The 17929-nt window shown below is 40.3% G+C and overlaps 1 long non-coding RNA gene across 2 annotated transcripts in view; it reads left to right on the top strand.

The window, feature by feature from the left end:
• The first annotated feature begins 4388 nt into the window (after window positions 1-4388).
• Window positions 4389-17929, top strand: part of LOC308060149 — a 181262-nt gene continuing 167721 nt past the window's right edge. For both annotated transcript variants that reach the window (XR_013926620.1, XR_013926621.1), the window contains exon 1: window positions 4389-17929. This exon is cut by the window's right edge and continues 49891 nt beyond it. This is a non-coding gene — a long non-coding RNA (uncharacterized lncRNA).

The raw sequence follows: 17929 nt of genomic DNA, 5'->3' as shown, positions 1-17929 counted from the left end.
TGAAAGCAATTCGTGCCAAGCATGGAGTTGAAATGAATCAGTTTACTACATCTGTTCAAATTCCAGAGTACAGCTAAAGCATTTAAATCCCAGGTTTCCAGTCTGGCCATTTTGTCAGGCCATGGCCAACTCATACATAAATATGGAGAAAATTGCAACTAGAAGTGTGAAGGTTCTGAAGCCTTTAGGGAACAGTCACTTCCAAACAGTTATTTGCCAGGGTCTGCCTGTGTTCTCCAAAAGGCCAGTTTACAGAGCTCCCATTACCTCTCCACCAGCAGGTTTTGCTTGCAGGTGGTGCAGGAACCACTGCTGTCTAGGAAGGTTTAGTCTGGGATAGACAATATGGTTGGCCACCTTGGGGCACTTGGCCCTTCACAGAGTACCAGTAGATCCTGATACTTGCTTTCAGAAGTGGGTACTGATATGAAGAGGTAACCAGTGTAAAGCAGGAACAGATAAAGGTGCTTGTGAAGTGTTTAGAAATGGATGAACTGGACTTTATGCAGCTTACTTGGTTGAATTAAAGAAGTGGAACGGTTTTGTACAGGGAAGACATGGCATGCTGAGTGAAGGGGCGGTTTGGAAGGAAATGAGAAAATACTTATGGATCTGCAGCCTGCTCTAGGTGGACCTGCTTTAGCTGGGGGTTGGACTAGATGATCTCTAGAGGTCCCTTCCCACCCCGACCAGTCTGTGATTCTGTGAAGCATTGGATGGGGATGTAGCTGGTGGGACATGGTTAAAACATGGGAGTAGGTATGTTTCAGGTGCATTAAATACCAAATTTATGCGTTACAGTGAAGAATTAATGCTGAGCTATACAAGGGAAAATTTTAAGCTATTTTGAGCTCATCAGAATAGGGATTAAAGGCTTGGGAGGTGCTGTCTCCTGATTGTAGATTCTTCCTTCGTTGGGGTGATACAGCATGATTACCTGCCTAGCTGGGGTTGACCAAAACCAAAGGCAAAGGAAAATGAAAGTATACTTACACTATAAACCTTCAGGTATGCTTCCTTGTGTAAGCCATTTTCTGATGTGTGATTGTACCCAGTGATTTTGGGGATATAAACGCTGAGAGAAAGCTGTTCCACTTCATTTTATTGGGAAACCAACAAAACCTTTAGTAAAGCCTGGCAGCAAGGTTACTTCCCTCAGCTGTGTAGAATAGACTTGGCAAATCAGGAAGGTAAGTATGCTGTGTTCTGTGAGCAAAATGATCAGAAATTAGTCTGTAATAATTGCCTACTTTCTAAAAAAGCAAGATCTTTCATTAAGATTTGTAATACTAAAAGAAAAACAATAATATCTTGGCTTGATGCTTCTGGGGGAAAGGTATAAGAGAGAAAGCCCCTACTGTAGCTTGTCATAATGAATGCTTTGCTTATTTCTAGTGTGATGTTTTAAAATAACAATCACAAAATGAGGACTGTAATATTTCCTGAATGCACATTCTGTTTTCTTAAATTCAAGATTAATTTTATATTTTAGTGGTATACCCCTTCTTTCTTGCATATGGACTTCCTAAGTGTTATAAAGATGCTCAAAATTTTCCACACCATACTTCACTTGTTTGTGCAATACGGTGTAGAAATAAAATAAAATAAAAAGAAAATATAAAAGAAAACCCAACAAAACACCCCGCACCACCACCAACTGGAAAACCCCAGTCATTTTTGGAGGCTTTTCAGAACTGCTTTTCAGAGATAAGTGAGGAACCGAAGTGCAATGCATCAGATTGGTACTTTGACTCCCATGATAGGTATACTGAAGCTTCAACATTAGGTTTAGGACACTGGGGATAGTATCTAGTCAGACATTTATTCAGAACCTCATTCTGCCTCTGTCTATAAAGCCTCAATGTGAACATTGCCAGGTAGGTCTGTGGCAAAAAGAGTAAAGAAGTGTCCTCCCTTTTAGACTCACCACAGAGAAGAGCTGATTTTGGTGCCATGTTCTGGGGTTCACTAAGTCTGGGTTACTTTGATCTGGTAGGAGGAAAACAACACCTACGTCAAGGAATGTCCTCTTACCACCTTCCTGTCTAATGAGCTCTATCACTCTGTGTGTGTGTGTGCATGTGCGCTAATTAGCTGGTGAGGCTAAAGTGCATTGGGATACCTGAGTCTGCTCTATGAAACATACTTTATAAATGAATTCACTTTGGAGGGGAGACCTGAGAAGGTACTATTGGCAAAACAAGATGGTTTTATATTAACAGAATTAATATAAATTATTACTATATTAATAGAGGTATTAACTGAAATAGCTCTGGTTGCTAGAAGTATTTAAGTTTTGAGTCTAACTTGTGGATATGTTGTCCTTTAGTGACTTGGAATTTCCTTAAATTATATGTATTGTTGCTTCAAATGAACAAACACACCCCTCCCCCCAGATACCCAGAGGTAGAACTTGATCTTCCAGGCTTATTGTTCTGTTTGCTCAACAAACCATATTTTAAAAATGTTTCTCCAAGAAAAAATATTTGGCTTTGTAAGAATTTCTATGTAATTATTAATTCTGTATTTACTCGGTGTTGTGTTTCTCCACTGAGTAGTGTATCTTGGTATCAAAACTTTTAGCATAAAGGTTTGTTTTCAATAGGTTTCTTTGGAATAATCGTTCCTTCTTTATATCATATACAGAAGGTGAGGAATTATTAAAGAAGCTGGTTCAAACATGTATTTTAATTTAAATGCAGTCTGGAATTGCTTGTATTGTCCAAGAAAACAAGGAAATAATCATCAATGTCTTAGCTGGGATGTGAGTTAACATTTGCACCAGCCATAGATTTTTTTCAATTAGCACTCCCTTAGAAAACCCATTCCCCCAGCTTTTGTCAATGTGCTGTAGGAGAAGAAGAGCAAATAGATTGGAAATGCTCCGCAGCCCAGGCTCCTGGGAAAATGTAACAGGTGTTACAGCTCAGCTGGGTATGAGCTTTATGAAAAAGACCCTCTCAGACTTTACCCATAGAATTCACTTTCCTAGCCAGAGCTTCAAGTAGGAAGAAACTAATGACTTCATTACCATCTCAATTCTGGGAAATGCTTCGTCCAGACCTGAATCATTAAAGGAAAGGTATAGCACTCTGTGTGACCTTACAAGATCAAAATGTTATTTAGAGCAATTCCATTAGTCAAGGCTATAAACCTGAAAGAACACACCCTTTTGCGTTGGCTTTTAGGCCATAAAATGTGTGTGTCATGGGGGGTGGGGGGGCGGGGGGGGGGAAGTCCCCATATTCTGCACTCATTGTGCAGCATGATTTCCTATGCTTTCTTAGAAAAGCCTCTTCCAGCACTTCTTCCCTTCACCTCGTGTTGTGACACATTTAATGGCTCTTGTCGTTCTCACTCGTCTAGGGGTTTCTAATTGGGGATGATACTGAAGCCAAGAATGATGTCAAATTTTCAAGCCCTACAAAATGAAATATATTTCTTTAATGCTCTAGTAATTAAAACTTTTTTTTTTTTTTTGTATGGCATCTTTTGCTAGCTTAAAGAAAAAACAACAGCAGGACCTACAGAGGACTGACTTTGGGGTTATTTTCCTCTTCTCCATTACTGCTTTTGCAGTTACAAGGAAAAGAAACCTGGCTTGGTGACACTATATTCTTACTAGCTGGCTGGAATTTCTTGACATAATGCTGGATTTGAAACCCTGGTGCAACAATCTTTCAGTAATAGAGCAAAATGTTCACCTTTTGGGTAATTTTAATGGACTTGGTCAATAAGGAAAAACTAAATGTGTTTTTCCACACAAGGTGCCATGAAGTCTTTTCTCTTCCTGCACAAACATACCTCCACAGGTAAAGGTGGGCATAAGTTAACACGAAGTAATGTGTTATGCCTGCTTTAGGAAAAGATTCACCAAGAGGGAATAGAGGCATGGTGCAGAGTTTTGTAGAAGGTTTGAAGCCTCTGTGATATGTAGATGTCTGCAGTGCTTGCATCTTGTGCCCAGAGGGAAACTGTATGTCTTGTACACCAAACCAGTAATATCAGTCAGTCAGTCTGGCACTAACGGGTACACAAAGAGTGTTTGTTTTAGTGGACGTGTGTCTGTCTTGGTATTTCTTGGAAGTGAAGCCTTTTAAAAGGTGAGACTTGTGCAGTGCAGGACAGTTCACTGGTGGTCTCATAGCTTAACTTCATCCAGATGTGTCTCTTCGAGGTTGTTGCAGTGGTTCCCAATGCATTCTGGCCCCTTTCCTGAAGTATTCTTGCCTTGTAGCGATCCATTTCTGCAGTGAAACTTTTACAACCCATTACAGCAGTTGTTTTAACTCGCTCGAGAAGGTAAAATCAGAGATTGGAAGCTGGAGCTTGACATTGGCATTTCAGATGAAGTCTTGCTAATTCCCCCCCCCCCCCCCCCCCCCCCCACACACACACACACACTCATTAATACACCCTAGGGTTTCTTTTCCTTCTTGCTGCCCTGTGACATGGATTGCTCATTTTCATCCAGTGATCACCTGCTTTTCTTAGGTTCTTTTCCTTGTCCTTTTCTAGTGTTAAACCCATAGTCTCGAGAATGGGATTAGCCCTTAAATGTATGACCTTGCATTTCATACTGTTAAAGTTTCATTTCTATCTGATCCCTTTAATCCTCGGTGGATCCCATTTAGTCCACTTCAATGATCACATGAGCAAATGCAACAGACATCACTTACCTCGCGCGAGAGTACTGCTTGTGGCATTTTTGTAGCCTCAGGTTGATGCATACCTTAGCCCATAGTTCCTGGGCAGTTAAGCTGGCAAACACCATACGCTTACCAATGACAGTTTTGATGTAAGGAAATGGATCTTTGAGCCTGAGCCTTCAACAGTGGGTCTGAGCAGTACTGTGTTGCGTAGGTTAGGTGAAGCTGGGTGTAGGAGAGGTGGCAGTGTGTTAGTGGGATATTTCCTGAGCTGCTACCTGCTATGACACTGCTTTGTGATGCTCAGCTATAGCCTTAGTGTGTACGTCTTTTGAATTTGGCTTTGCTTACAAGCCCCTCTCATTCTGCAAGTATGATTCGGTGTTTTCTCTCTTGGGTTACTGTGGTGGGTGGCAGGCTGTTTTGTTGAGTTCTTAGAGAAGGATGAGAAGGTGGACGATGTAACATCTATTGTCTCCCTGAACTATGCTGATGTGGCAGCTTCTTGGACTGAAAATGCACGCTTCTGCTAGAAGCCTTCTGACAGGATAAGCAAGCAGTTTTGTCACTTAAAACTAGCACAAAACAAAACCCCCTTTAAATGTTGACCTGCAATACAGATTTTTTCTATGAAGAAAGTAGGTGGGTTATTGTGCACAAATGCTGAATGGACTGTGTGCTGTTGTTTGCAACCCAGAACAAAAATTCTCTTGCTTAGTTTAGCCCTCTAAAACCCGGAAGTACCCTTAGAAAATCCACATGGCAAATATTTGCTGTGGAGAGCACTGCCAAAACAAAACATCTGAGGTGGAAGAGAATTAGAAAATTGCCAAGTACCCGTTAAGAAGAAAATACTGATTGAGCCTTAATTATGGAACATCTATTGGCACCGCTGTGCTGGTTTGGACTTAATTTTTTTTATTATTTTTTTTTTTATAAAAAGATAAAGTTTGCCCTTTATCCAGGCACCTAGGAGGACTGTTCCAACAGGAATTACTTATCCGTCTCCATGGCAGAACAGTTTGTCAGGCAGTTCAAGCCCAGATGCTCTCATCCAGCCATTTTCCAGTGAATCAGTTCGGTGCACCTAAAAAAAAGTAATTTGCTCCTCTGGAGCTTTGTCATAGTTGTATGTTTTGGCTGTATCTTTTATGTGCAGCCTCATTGTGCGGGGTCTGGTTTGCAGATGATGTGCTTTACAGGTGAAGGTGAAATTTTAGTTTTTGTGGGTTTGGTGTGAGCTTTGCCGTGATGACTGCAAGCCTAATATGAGCAGAAGAGAAGGCTGGCATCAATAGTTTTTCTGGATGGGTGACAGCTGAGGGTGATTTAAAAAAAAAAAAATCCAGTAATACTGACCAGTGTTCTAGAAAGTGGATTCCTTTGAGAACCTTATCAAAATCCCATCTTCTAACAGCATGGCATAATATCTCAGACGTGATTGAGATGTTCACCACTCTGTCCCTATATTTATAAACTATTTCTGAAACTATTTTCTGACTCCCTCATGGAGCCCACTCCCTGACCCGTGTATAGTGCTTAGAGGCTGTGGGCTTACCCATCTTTGCAAGGCATGGCAAGCTGGGACCATTCAATTACTGCTCAGTGACTGGTACGCTTTGCTCAGAAGTAATCAACAAGAGATAAGCTGTTCATTAATTCCCGTCCTGGAGTTGATTTATGCCTATGGAAAGAACTTTTCTTCTGATAACGACAAATGTGTTGCTAATTCTCTCGCTCTGCTTGTTTGCAGCTCACAAGTTGCACTTCATGTGGTTTCTTACAAATTAGGTGCAAGCACCGTTCTCTTGTTCTAGGTGTTGCTTGTTAAAAATATCAGTACAGCGTGTCTCAGGCCATATCGCTGCTTGAAAGGTCTAGAATGTCTGTATAAAAGGCTACTGTAGGAGTGCTTTAAAGGATTTGTTTTGCCTGCCAGTATTGGGTTGAAGTCAAGACTTGCCTAACAGCTTTTTTTTTCTTTTTTTTTCCCACTTGTGAAAAGACAACAACAGTCTTTTCTTTAGCAGTAAATTATGATGTATATGAAAAAAAATAAATCCAACCCCAAAACAATACAAAAAACCACACCAGAAAACTAACAACCCTGGTTAGGAGAGTCTAAGTATTGACAGGTTTTTTTTTCTAATCAGGGAAAATCTATGTATCTGTGTGTAGGATCATTACAGTAGCCATTTTCCCTTCACCTGGCGGTGCTTGCAGTTTGTATCTCCTGACACCAGAACTTCATTGTATTTAATAAGCAACTTCCTATTGCATTAGCAAATTTCCATCTGGTTGGAAAGGTACCTGATTCTATTACTATATTTGTCTTCACGGCTGTGATGCAAAACATAATTTGCTTATAGCTTCGTAAATATGGCTAATGCAATGATATGTACCTCATCTTATCCACTAAGAGGTTTTGGTTTGTGCAGGGTACTTTTGAATTTATGAATGAACAGAGAGGAGAGGTTGTTGCTTCTATAAGCCTGGTGATGTCCCAAAACTTCACAGATGCTTTAGAAGGGAAATTAGAGGAAAGGGTGAAAAAGGGAAATAAAATTGCTGTCTGGAATATCAGTGCTCTTTCTGTTTGTGTGTGAGAGGGACAGTACCTATGTTTTACATGTGAGCAGGATTTGGGAGAGCTATCTGTCCTTTGGAAAAATCAGAGAATGCATGGGATTACGGGATGTCTCCCTGAAATCTTACTCTGTTACAGCTTGGCAAGACAGTCTAAAAAGTAGAAAGCTGTAAGTTAGTAACATCATAAAAACCTGTTTTGAAGCTTTATGAAAGGGCTGGGGAGGAATGTTGATTCAAACAGGATATTATCACCTGAGTATTACCAGTGCCCAAGAATCCTCAGCACAACAGTCATCTTTGTGAATTCTGTTACTAATGGGGCAATATGCACAGTGCTGCTCTCTGTCCATTTTGGAGGTGTTCAAAGGAGGGTGGATGGCCTCACTGACTTGCCTGTTGTCACATAAAAAGTCTGCAGTGGACAAGGAAATTAAGCCAGGAGTTCACAGCCTGAGACACTTCCAACAAAATCCCTTGTGGGATCTGTCATATAGAAATGTTCCTGCTCCAAAGAACATACGGGCTAGATGTGAGGGGAAGGGGGTGAAATGCCTTGCCCAAAGGAAAGGGAAAGTCGGTAGCAGAGTTTGAGGTTTTACTTTTTAAAGAAACCAACAAAAGAGCCAAATGCAAAATAAAACAGGATACTTGCATGACATCAGTACTTGGTCTTCTGGTGGTAAATAACATGGCACCGTGGGGTATTGCAGTCTAGTCATCGGGCAGCAGGCAGGTGGGCAGGCTGTCCCAGTGCCTTCTGCTTCTTCAGCTCTTCCTGCAGCCGACCTTGCTGTTACCGCAGAGCTGCCAGGTGACAGCAGTGGGACCACTCCGTGGGAGTCCAGCCTATTGATTTCCAAACGGCATCTCCCAGTTTGACACAGCCACCTTACAGTTCTGAATGGGACTCAGGTAGCACTCTATTACAAGGTAGTTGTGGTATCGCTTAAGCCGATAGCCTACCTTTCTATTCCAAGGGGATACCTGGCTGTTTTTAATTGTGATGGGCAGGAAACAAAGCAGACCGAACCATACGAAATGTGTTGGCCCTTGTTATCAACAGATGATGTGGGGTTAGCTTGTGACTTCCCCAGTGTATGTAAAGACCACAGAAATGCTGATAAATTATTTACTATGTGTTTTGTCACCACAAATTAGTGCATTGATGAGGCATCCTGCAAAAGCAGTGTTTGCCTTTCTGAAGATGTGCAAGTGTATTTACCAGTGAGCACTAATGAAGTGTGCTTGTGAAGGAAATGAAGCCTCGAGTGTATGTAATTATGTCCCCTTCCTTCTATGGTAGCTGCCAAGAGCTTGATAACAAGAGTCCACCACCTATAACAGCAACAGGGATTTTGTCTGTTGTCTGCCTTTTGCTCTCTAGATTAAGAACCCTGTAGGAACCCTCTCTGTAAAAGATGATGGATGTCAGACTTAAATTCAGAAGTGCATCTTTGTTGTTTTCAGGAATGTGTGAATTTAAAGATATTAAGTCCTATTGGGTGTGTCATGCCACACTGAGCATCTGGCATCAAGCGTGTCTAACTTCATCTGAAAGCTCTAAATACATTCCAAAGTCTGTTGTTAACTTCATTTTTAATTAGGATCTATGCAAGACTATCATGCTCTGGTTGCTTAAAACTGGAACTGCAAAGAAAGTATATGATAGGGTCACTCATCCTCTCTGGAAACAGAATGTCTGTTTCGGGTGTCAAGATAAAGAGCTTGGAGTCTGACTTGAGGCAGTAAAATTTGACAGCTTTGACTGGAGTTTCCTTATTTCATCAGATGTTTTACAGAATAGCCTAACTCTTAACACTGATGAAGTCCTGTAAGATTTCAGGTTGCAACCATACTATGTACTGAGAAAGAACGTAAAAAGCTACATGGGAAAGCACGTGATGCCAGAGTTCAGATTTGCCCAAATAGCTGCATGTGTTGGCTGCATAACTGATGCCCTGAAAAGAAATCAGCCCAGAAATAATGTTCTTTAACTCATTGTTAACGAGTAGGTATCGTATCAAGGGTATAGCCACGCAGTAAAAATCAGTGATCTGCTGATGAGGACAAATGGGTTTTTTTCCCCCAAGGAAGATGATTCTTCTCTTGCTATTAGGAGAAAGAGGGTGAGACAGTTTAAAAATCAGACAGCTTGTGTGTTGCAGATTCAGGTTCCAACCACACGTACCCCTGTACGTTCAGCATCGACATTTATCTGAGCGTGATTGTGTACAACTATCTTGTTAAAAATTTTATTCTTTGGTGTTTATGTTAAACTGCCACTAATTATATCTTTTGGGTTAAAACCAGTCAAACTAAGCATCTGTTATGTTTGTGAGCAGCTGGCTAATGCATCTGGAAAAGCGATCCCTGGATGTGGGGAGAGGTGGAGGATAGAATGGTTAACTGCCCAAGGAACAGCTCAGCGCCGCTGGGGAGCTTGGGCTCCATCCAAAGCTGTACCGAGGTGGGTTGGGTAAGAAACCTGGTGGGCACAGAAAGGACACTATGAAGTGACTATAATGCTGGCTGCCAGCTTCTGCTACTGCAGAAACATCTGGTTTTAGAGTCAATGGCCTCGCTTTTTGGCTAGTGACCATCGTTCCTGTATATATGTAGCCACGGCTTCATTACAGTACATCCAATGGAAAAGTACTCTGCTGTATTTGGTGCGAGCAATAAAGAATTTCCATTTTGCCTGGAACTGGACACCAACAAATAGAACAAAGGTTTTATTAATGAGCAGGTGGGCAGTGAACTGCCAGCACCCTGATCTGGAACTGGCAATAACTGTCACAAACAGGGTTGGCAAGGAATGGGGATTGAGAGCAAATGCTGAATGAGTTACTACCTTCCTCCTTCTTGAGCTTGTGGTGGTTGAACACCTTAGGAACAAAAACTTCAATAATTCAACTGATAAATATACAATTTGTAACTGATTTCTGAGCTATTGTAAAATGGATACTACTTGTCAGCTTTTTTAGGATGTGTACCTTTTTTTTGAGGCATTGCTAGGATTTGTGTCAGTCTAAAAGGGACCTTTTGCATGGAAAAAGCTCATGTCACCCCCATAAACTCCAAACCCCAGATGTATCAGAATAAGGTATTGTTGTATGGTGTATCCCAACTGTTAGGACATTACCACCTGCCTCCTCTCCCTTGCTTCCCCTAGCAATGGGTTGGTGAAATGTGGATGAGACTGCTGACTTTAGATCTCTGCCCTACCCGAGAAAATGGAGGGTCTGCAGCTGGCAGAGGCTACAGTTGATAAAACGGTACCTTCAGTACATATATACTGCTCGGTACAGGCAACACAAGCTATATAAATGCAAAATATGTTTCCACATGCTGGCATTACTCTCAGAATAAAATACCAAAAACTGGAGTTCAAATATAATTTTTTATAAATTGTAATATTTGCTGCTAGTCTAACTTATGCAGTAAAAATTGTTAAAAGTGTTATACTCCATCCCACGTGAAGAAGAGTTTGGAGTTTGTCATGCACCCTCTTCCAATGTGTCAGTAGGGAACATGTACATGGCAACTAAATCCAATCCAATGTCACATTTTCCGGTTTGTTGTTCTATTTATTGGGAGGGAGACAAGGAAATAGTTTACTTTTTGGTAAAGAAAGAGGAGAACTTGTCCCAAGGCTTAATGAATGTGTCTGCCCTTTTTTTTTTAGGATATAAGGTTCTTAGTTTTCTTCACATCTGTCCATCCTCCTGCTGAGTAAAGTTTTGTGGGAGACTTCACACGACCTGTACTTGTACAGATGAAGACAAGGTTTGGTCTTACCTGTGTTTAGTATCTTTTATGACTTCTCTAGAAGTGAAGTCAGTTTAAATCCCACCATATACCTTGGCCTTTATGAGATGAATTTCACTTTGTGCAGTCAAGCACAAAGATGATGCTTAAGAATGCAGGGCTACTGTTTTGGTGACCCTTGATGTCCTTTTGGGCTTATCTCATGTTTACATGTGCAAGGATACCTGGCAGTTCCAGGAAATCTCTGTGGAGTCCTCCTGGTAGTCAGATCTCTTGCTTGCTACTGTGCAGCCCAGGAATGAAACACATCAATTATTTTATCTCAGAGTAAAATGGGCAAACAGTATTTCATAATTGTCCTCCCTCTAGAAACGGGAATCTTCACTCAAATACAATCCTGAATGTTAATATGAAACGGAAAATATCAAGGGAATTCAGTCTATTTCTCATGTTATATGACAGAGTTGCAGTGAACCTCACTTGCTCGTTCAACCATCAATTTTCTCCTAATACTAACTGAAAATAAGGTGACAATGTTGACCCATTGCTCTGCAAGGAAATGGATGGAAAACAGAAACTGGTAACACAGCTGACAAACTCAGTTGTTCAGGCTGGTGGTAATCTGGTAATCCTTGCTCAGTTTCCTTCCAGTACAATTATTTGTGTTTGTTTTTGTTAGGAGAAAGTGTGTTGTCATAACTTCCTTTAGCAGCTCAAAATGTAACACCAAACTCCCTGCTGGCACGACTTCAAGAGCAAGAGTTGTGCCAGCAGATAATTTGGCCTAGATTATTTTTAAGAAGGTTGTCAGTCTTGTTTTTCTCTATTACATGCATACTGTGGTAATATCAAATATTTATTCTACTGATTACAGCTTTGACTCTAAACAGACGAAACGGTGTAATCCCTTGACCTGTGCAGTGATAGACAGCCCCCCTCATAGACCTGTTTGAAAACAGGAATGATTCTTCTTGTGAAAATTTTTATTTAAACCCCGTTACTAGAAATCTCAAAACTGGGGGGTGGGGGTCGTGCAAGTATTGTCCTTTTTGCCCTTGCTGAAATACTCAATGAAATTTCCTCATCACAAACCTGGGACTGAAATCCATGGCTCTTCTTTTTTCTTTTTTTTTTTTTTTTTTTTCTTTTTTCTTTTTTTTTTTTTTTTTTGTTTTGTTTTGTTTTGACATGGTTATGCTTGCTTACCTGTATACATATGCTCTCATGAGTATGCGTGTGCACGCACACGCAGGCAAATACCCCTCCTGGCTTCAGAAGGGCGCAAGAGGAAACATTAACATCCCATTAGCTGCAGGGTTCACACGCGGGGTCTATAAAGAAATCTGGCTTTGGGTTCCAGAACATGTTGAGAGAAAAACATAATAAAACGTAGGTGCTTCTTACGTTGCTCAGTGATGTATTTGTACCCCAGTTCCCTCCCCCCTGCCTACAACCTCTCACATCTCTTTGGAACACAGACTCCCCTCCCCTATAGGAAGTCTCATTCATTCATGTTTTGAAGGAATTTCTTAATTCTCTTTCAGCCAGATTACCGCCATCCGTGCCCCTTTTCCTTCTCTCTGCCTTTGCCACGGAGAGAGAGAGGAGCAGGGCCTGCCCAGATGGTTGAGGACCAAAAAGAAGGAGCATTTTCTCATGCTTTTAAAAAGACCACTTTCTTTCCTGCCTAATATTTAGCTCCTTCAAATGCAAATGGAGAGGTTTCACTCCAAGGTTAGCATAACAATTATGGGAAAGCTTTAAATCTGAAGCATTTGTTTACACGATGAAAGGAGTCCACAGTCCAAAAGCTCTGAGGCCAGGGCTTTTCAGTAGCTATTTTCTGACTAAGTAGTGAACTGCAAGTCAATTTTAGACCACAAAGAAAACCAATTTATATCAGTGTGTAAGCTAATTTTGGAGGGAGTTCTACATTATAAACGATGTTTTTGTTGTGTGTGTGTTTTTTTTTTTTTTAAAGTGACTGTTACTGAAATAAACTCCTGATTTTTCCTCCCCTCCCCCAACCCTGATGCATCTTGCTGTTTAATGAGCCCCCAGATGTCTTGGATGCTAATGACCATTCCCCGGTGCCCTTAGAAGAAGGGACACGTAGGATCTGGCTAATCGGTTTCATAAATACCCAGGTGGGTGGCTGTCCAAAAACATTTACTGATGCTCAGGAGTGAATTCCAGGTGGGAAGAACTCCTGTCAAATATGTATTTTCCTGTCTTAGTTTCTGTTTAACTTGCTTCCCTGGTTGCTTGCTGAGTGCAAACTCTTCATTGTGAACTTTTCATTGGTAAAATGCTCGGGAGCAACAACTCTTGGGATACAGTCATTCCATGGAAGCTGTAAGGCATGTCGATTGTGAAGCAGATTCATGTTTCTCCATTGCTGCTTTTAGTATGCCACAATCCTGAAATAATATTAATGCTGTATAATAATACTTGACAAACAGATATTTCCATTTCTTTTGTTGGTTAGAAGCTTCCCAAACAGCCTTTTTTGTCACTGTTCACATTGACTTTCAGTAGCATCAAAGTACCTGTAAATCCTTTGGGCGTTTTGCTGAATTTCTCCTTTGTAAGGTTGGTATAACAGCAGTATGATGCTGTTGCTTCTGACTGCAATCGTGTCTGAGATGAGCTTATGTGCTTCAGGGGTAACTGGCCAGTGATTGCAAGGGAGAAGTATGTTCTTGCCTAGGTGCCAAGGCATCAGCTAAAATCAAATAAGACCTCATTTTTTGATGTGAGTTCTCTGCTGCAAACTCTGTCTTGGGCTCATTCATGTAAATGTGGAAGGGGCTTCTGCTGGTTCCCAGTATCTGGAAGCTTTAACCTCCTCACTCTGGGAGAAGTTTTCTTTTGCAGAAAGCCACAGAAAAGGTTTTCAGAATGCATTTTTAAATTATTTTTTTATTATTTTTTTTTTACTGAGCAAGGTGGCTGCTTTCTTTCACAAGAAACTTTGTAAAAACGTCTCAAAATCCTTGTTCTTAGTACCATAAGCTATATATTGAGAAGCAAAGACATGTTGGTTTATTCTCCCTAAGCTTTCAAGAGGATAGAAAATGGAGAATCCTCAAAAGCATAGCTGGAGGGGCCCTCAATAAGCTATCCAGTCCATCTCCTTATCCTTCGGCAAGATCACTTGTACCATGCCTTTCCTGACAAATGCTTGTCTAACCTGTCGTCTGAACCCACAAAGTATTTTACAACTGTAGAATCTGGCTCCTAAATGATCACCTGACTTGCCTATTCCTGTGGAAACAGACCACGTATAGTAAGTGGTTCCCTTGACTGTTAACTGGAATTCATGCAACTGTATGCGTCTTGTATTTGTTGAGTTCATGAAATGCTTTGAAAACATTGAAACTGCAGCAAACATAGCAAGACTGGTCAGTAGGAACAAAGTGAAAGAAACCAGTGCAAAGCAGTGAACCAGCTTGAGTGAACCTTGGTGGAACCTCCCACTGAGGAAAAACTTGCAAAGTATGGAATAATAAGTACTAGGGTGTGAGAACCTTTGTTTTTCATGAGGCTATTTCTATGTGGTTCAGTCTACACTTAGTACTGTATTGTATTTAGTCTAATGAACCTGCCGATTCATTAAGCGGGTATGTTGTTTAGCAGAGGAGTGTGCATTTGGCTTCCATGACCACTTACTGGTTGGCTGAAAAAACTGTGATTATGTATTTTTAGTGTTGGTGATGGCTGGAACTTGGTATTAGAATAACTGTTACTGGATTAATAATCACCAGGTTGTTGTCCAGAAAATTGCCTGGTATTATTTCTCAGGTAGCTGTAACTGGTATTGTCTGTTGTTTGTTCTTTGGAGTTGGAGAACTTCTGGGTGAAAGGACTTGCTTTCTCTTCTGATTCCTGTTATCATAAGATCATGTCAGCACATGTCAAGGAATGCCTTACCCCTACAGTGGTAAAGATCGAGCTCTCTAGGTAGAGCACTGTAATCCAGCTAGCTCTCTCTTTCTTTAGTTGCTTTAGCAGCAGAACTGGTGCCTAATATCCAAGAGTATCTAGCATTTGATTGCTCACAGCAAGGCATGTGTGATGTAGTATGGGGTATGACACTGTTAGATCCGTTTTCTTTTTTAATAAGGTGTTTGGATTGTTTCTGTAGAGCAGAGAATGGGGCTGGTTCAGCTGCTGGCCCCGAAGCTGATAGCTCTGACAGGCATTCCTTGTTTCTTGCTCCTAGAACCCCCCTGGAGTTAGCTCTGCCCACTGTGTGAGCTGGCCATGTGTAAGTGAACTAGAATTTGGAAATAATAAATCTACATTAATGCAGTGCCATGCTGAAGCTTTTTTTAAAAAGCATTTTCTTTGAAATAATTTAAATCCAATGGAAAAAAAAGGTATTTTTTTCTTAAAAAAAAAGATATGCAACCTATATGAGACTCAAAGAAGTTATTTTATATCGTCATTGTATAATACACTGTAAACTCAAAGAATTATTAGACTAAACAATCTCTCATGCAGCTAACAAGAGCTAATAATATACATTACACTGCCTCAGTTGTAGAAGAGTCACTGTCCTTTTCCTTGCTTTTCATCCCTTGATGCATTTATTGGGCATCTAAACTCCTAATACAGATGAGTTAATGCATAACGCCACTATGGAAATGTTCACTACTTTGGTCCCTGACTGGGGCGCTTTACATTTATGATGTAAATGGCAAAGGAAGTTCTGCAAGAAGTGTAGTAAGTTCTTAAACTCTCTTGAGACTGCTTATTCCACTTGTTGCTGTAGGTAAGATCCTCTTTGCTTTTAATGCGTTCAGTAGTTCTTTCCTGGGTCTTCCCCAAGGTTTGCAGATCGTAATGACCCTATAGGAGTCAATGTAGCTTGTCATTGTAGCAATCTCTACCGTGAAGAGTGAATACCTGTGCTAGCCTGTTGTAGATCTGGAGTTTGTATAAATGTTTTGTAAGTTTTATTTTGATCTGCCCAATGACAGCTTTAAAAAAAAGCAAAACAAAAAAAAACAACCCACCCTCAAAGCCAAGGGTTCCCAGCCAACAGTGTGTTTTAAAGAAATGCTTACAAGCGCAGAGACAGCCTTCATGTCATTCTAATGTTTGAGGCTTTTAGCCCTGCCTTTGTAGCAATGGATAGGTTATACAGCTATTTTTTAACCTCTTAACCTTTTAACCTTCTGAGCTGGAACGTAAGACTGCTATGAAAGCTTTAGCTAGGAAAGTGGCCATAAGTAAGCCCATTTGTACTGCTTTAATACAGGTTCTGTATGTTAATTCTCTGGTAATGCAATCAAGAAAGTGCTGGCATTCAGAACAGCAAGTACCTAGTAGTCACTTCACCCCTGACCATAATGAATGTAAAATGCTGATAGTAATAGACTGAAGTGAAAAACTCCTTCATCTTGGCATGCAAGAGATTTACAATCACATTTTGATTCTCAGAGTGCCGCTTGATTGGGGATTAATGCGTGGGCAGATTGACCTCTCTTGCAGTAGCAGTTGTTTTTGTACTAACTGTGTGAAAAACAAATTTCAAATAGATGGCCTGTTGCACTTTTCTTGCAATACATATTATCGCCCCTTTGGTTTCTCAAAGGTAATACCCACTCTGAACTCTTCTGTTTTTTTTTTTTTTTCTTTCCATGTCTTTCAGGGAGGCAGGTGGATTTTATTATCAACAGAAAGACCAGCTTCCTTTTGTTCATTCCCTTTACTGTCATCAAATATGACATCCCCTGATTGACTTGCTTAACTTTAAAATTGATAATTTGTGCTTTTCAAAGCAGAATGAAGCTGTTGCTGTATTTTTCAACCGAGCTTTTTCTACCTTATGCTGTATGGATTGTATGCAAACAAATGGCAAACCCACTTCTGGTTCTATTAGTTGTATCCATTTACCTGGTTTTGACGCATCAACTTTAGTTTCTGGTGTTGGTTTTATAATGAAGATATTGCTTGGGCTAAATTTTCCAGAATTATCAAAACAGTAGTAATGTGAGCTTGTATACTGTAACTTTTGCCTGAGAAGTGATAAGAATATAAGCCAAGTTCTTATCTCATCTGGTTTTATTAAATAAAATTATAAAAAAAAAAAAAAGGTGAATGTGCTTGGCCTGCTCAGGTGCTTTTTTTGTCTTCATGCTCACTACTAAGTAACCAAAAAAAAAAAAAAAAAAAAAAGAGCAACAAGCTCAGGCCTATGTTTTGGCTGCATTTAGAAATTCCTTAGCAGACTTTTCAATTTGCACTTCTACAATCTTATGCAAAGTATAAATATGTTCCAGGAGATAGCAATCCCAGCTTATTTTTCACTGGTTGAGAATTAGAAATGAACCAGAAAACATACTGTTCTTCCTCATTGCCTTATATCTTTCTGTCAGCTTTGTGCATACGAAGTAGGTGATGCTGACTGTTAAACTAACTATGCCATGTTTTATATCCTTCTTTTCATTTGTCTTGATTTTAGAGTTATAAATTTTGGAAAATTGTGTAGGTGAAGAGGTGAGCTTATACTTTGAAAACCAGGTGAGGTATATTTAAGGTTACAAGTGGTGATCCTGGTTTTAGAGCTACTTTGTGCCGTGCAAAATGATTTTAATGTACTTAAGAATCTGGGTCACAAGCTGTGAACTGGGAGAGGGAAGAGGAGCTTTCAGTGTCCTACTTGTCTTGCAATAGGTGGGTTTTATCAAAGTGATCCCTAAGATGCTTTCATAACATAGGCAAACATCTCCCAAAAATCTGCTGTTGCAGACAAATCCTATCTAGAGTCATGGAAAAAATGAGGTTTGATTTGTGACAGCAGAAATGACAAACATCATCAGCTATTTCTTTTATATCTTTTGTTGAGTCAAAATGGTGAGAAATGGCGCTCTGATCCCTAATGGATGGATGAAAATGATACCGATCTCTTTGGC

The sequence above is a fragment of the Falco punctatus genome, assembly GCF_963210335.1.
Source record: "Falco punctatus genome assembly, chromosome: 3".
Lineage (NCBI taxonomy): Eukaryota > Metazoa > Chordata > Aves > Falconiformes > Falconidae > Falco > Falco punctatus.
Note: the sequence above shows the minus strand (reverse complement) of the source record. Positions and strands in the feature narration are given on the sequence as shown.